The following is a 3,938-nucleotide window of genomic DNA, read 5'->3' on the forward strand; positions in this document are numbered from 1 at the left end:
GTTTGTTATCTTCAAAGAGAAATGCTACTACTATTACTGTGACGAGATCTCTTACTGTGACTACTCCATATTAACGTGACAAGATGAATTGGACGTTGCCTTCCTGCACACTACAACACGCATTCATTCCTTTGTTTCTAAACAAGACTGAAAATGTTGAATGGAGCTCGGCCTCCATGGAGGCCGAACTTGAGATGATCAAAAAGTCATATTTGTACGTTCTAATTTTTTCAAAAATAATAATTAGAGGCATAAGTACAAGTGTGTCGATTTTCATGACAAAATACATTAAAATGAGTACTATACACACAAGAAAAAAAATCTTCGCCTTGTTAGTACAAGCACTATTCATCGTCAAAGTCCATGATTTGTTTTGCACAACTCGCATTTCAAGGTATTTCATCTTGAAATTTTACACACATATACACGACATACTTATATACTTGCACATTTTTTAAGATTTTTTTTAAAACTTACCAGTTTGAATTTTGTATTTTTCAAAAAACAATTGGCCTCCATGGAGGCCGAGCTCTAAAATGCCCTACTCAAACAAGACCTTCTATGTAATACATTAGCAATTCATTTATCTGGTATCATGTTTGATCTATAGCTTTCTTCCTTTATACAACCTTGTGAGCCATCAAGCCAGCCATGCTTTTTTCAGACTGAAATGTCTATATCATACAAACACCGTTCAGGTTGGTTCTCCCGAGTATTGATTTATATTAGTACAAAATTCTATTCGCATGATTGGTGCATTGAATGAATGTAGGTCTCGAGTTAAAAACCAAAGCTCGTGACTTGCTCGAACTCACCGAGTTTTAATCTAAGCTCATTAATAGAACGAGTTTAACGAGCCAAGTTAATGAGTTACTCATTTAATCGTTAAGCTTGCTAATTAGAAGGCACATTAGATAAGCCAAAGTGCATTGGTGGACATAGTGACACGCAAGGTCTATATCTTCACCATCCACTACGCCGTGATTCGTGGTGTATTTAGGCTGCTTGCAGTGGCGGAGCTTAGTGGAGAGCAACCTGGGCCATTGCCCCCCCAGCCCATGAGAAAACTAGCATATATCCCCTAGTATTCAGCCCATATGCTCAGTTAAAATCAGCCTAAACTCATATTTCTTGCCCCTCCAGCCCATTTGCCCCTCCATAAAATCAGCCCAAGCTCCGCCACTGGCTGCTTGTAATGGGTAGTATCATAACTTAGTATCATGCATATGATACTAGTGTGTGATACTACCTCCATAATGCATAGTATCATGTACTAGTATCATAGATGACTTTATTTATTTTCATGCATGACACATAGTAGCATTGCATTTATTATGATACGGTATCATGATATGATACTCAACCATCTCTTTCTTCATTTAATTCTATGCCACATCATCAAAATTGGCTACTTGGCATGCATAATACTAACTATGATACTCCCATTACGACCAGCCTCATACTACTCGTCGCGTATATGCATATCTTAGGATGAAGTATACCTATATAAACGACTTGTATTCCGAGCGTCAATTAGTGACCACGGCCCATCGGGCTGACGGTAGGAGTTATCTCTCATTTATTTGGAAAGGATGCCATCACCGATGTGCATTTTCTCGCCAATCCATCTCCACCCCGCATCTCCTCCTATACTAGTCCCTCCTCTAGTTCTTGTAGTGTGTTCATGTGCTCCTCCTTATCTAATTATCTCTTTCATTATGTTTCTATTTTTTTTCAAAAAGGAGGATTACCCCCAGCTTCATTCTGTTTCTATACCTTTCGACCCTTGGGTTTCCAAGCTACCGTTGAAGAACACACTTCGTTGCCTATCGGAGCAGGTCGGCTTCGCAACCTTATGCACATGGTTGTTGAGAACGTGAAACATCGAAATCTCCTGGTTCATTGCCACCATGAGTGGACCTCTCACTTTCCACCTCTCCCCAAATTACGTGCTCCATAAAGTATCATCTCAAACTCCGCACTTCCAGAACCTCCCTGCCATCAACATGAATCCATTTTTGCCCTTTGCACGCTCCATTATCTGCTAATGATGCCACATCGAGTTTGACGTGTGGGAAAGAGGTAAAGGAAGGGGATGTGCCTGAGGTTGAGGATGGCGAGTCCATGGATAAAAGTATTACTAGGGCCCGTATAAGAGCATGCATTAAGTGCATTGGTACCACGCTGTTGACTAAGCAGAGTTATAGTCTCGTTTTGTGTTGAGCAACTTGCCAACGACAACCTTTGTTACGAAGAATATTTGGAGATGATCACCTGTCCCACCAACTTTCTCCAGCCGTAACATTAGCTGCATTTAATATATTCTACTATTGATTATGGGTTAATGTTTGGGTCCAAATTCTACGCAAAAAAATATATACTCTAAATGTTGGTTCTTGTTGTTTTTTTAGACTCGACATGTGTTAATGTTTAAGTAGCACTCCTGTGAGCATACAATTTTTTTTTTGCGGGGAGAAAGGATGTTTTATTCCACAACGAGAGGGTTACAATCACGAGACACCAATTTCTCACACCATGGAGGAATTGAGTTCAACCATACCGCAGTACCAGCTTCAGTGCGGCTATAGTGTGCCAATTGATGTGCTACCCTATTTTGATATCTGCTAACTTTTAGAGGAACAAACTTCCTGACTACCAAATGAGCTTTAATCTCAGCAACAAGATGACCATAGGCCGACCTGGAGAGATTGTCGCTCGAGAGAATGGCCAGAGCATTTAAAGAGTCTGATTGAACAATCACTGGGCAGTCCGAATGCTGAATGGCCAGTGCCATACCCTGTATAATAGCATGAATTTCCACTTCCAGGGCATCATTACAGTGGAAAATGTATCTGTATACCGCAAAAATCATAGATCCGTTCTTTCGGCGAAGCACCATGCCAATCGAAGCGCGACCATCCTGGCACGAGAATGAACCGTCTACCGACAACGCAACCCATCCCATAGGCGGAGGAGGCCAAGGCGTGGGGGATTCTATAGTTTTTACGCACTTTGGTCGACTGTCCTCGTACAACGGCATCTTCCCTTTGATGATTTCCTCCATGCTATAGTTCCTTACCAAATTTAGTGACATATAATAACTGTCAAGATAATCTACAGTTACCTCAACTGAGGTCTCATTCTTCCCATGAGTTATACAGTTGGGCGCTCATAATCTTGACGTACAGAGTTACTTGATTTGGTAATACAAAACCTAGTCTAAAAAGGCACCAAGCCACCAACAATGGTCAAGAGGAAAACAAAATCAAATGCGATCGTAATCACATGAGACCACACTGGCATTGTGTGAACTATTAAGACGTGGCACCCAACTGTTCATTTAAACACACTGTACCACTCTATCTGCAACATTTATTAGTACCTCCCTCCTGCATATAACTACTTCAGACTTATATTTAAGCAAGAGGACAAACACGTATGCGTAAAAAAAATTATGAGACATGGGCCACGCCTGGACGTTATTTCGTGTGCTTATTATCAGGTTTACACGTCAAGCTCATGGCCAGTATTCCTAAAATCCCTATATTATTAAACCTGAATCTCAGTGCTTGAGCCCGCGGTCCATCATCCGGCGTCCAACGGAACCATACCCCAAAATATCTGCCTCCATTAGATAAGAACCAATATTGTTGTCATTTACGGTGTGCGCCATGTGCCCCTTTGTTGTAAAATTACTGACTGTTATGATTTGCGAATAAAAATAGATATTGCATACACAATACATACTGCATGGATCTGGTTCTCATCACAAGGAGTGACTGGACAGGCATGGAAAATGTTGGCAGAAGAAGAAACCATTCATTTCAGCAGGTAGCATACATCAGGCTCGTTTTGCCTTTTTAGGACCCAGCGCTATATTCATTGCATACAGTAACAGCAGGCCCGTGAGTGTTGCTTGCGACCTTGATGGACGCTCC

The sequence above is a fragment of the Triticum aestivum genome, chromosome 1A (assembly GCF_018294505.1).
Source record: "Triticum aestivum cultivar Chinese Spring chromosome 1A, IWGSC CS RefSeq v2.1, whole genome shotgun sequence".
Taxonomy (NCBI): Eukaryota; Viridiplantae; Streptophyta; class Magnoliopsida; order Poales; family Poaceae; genus Triticum; species Triticum aestivum.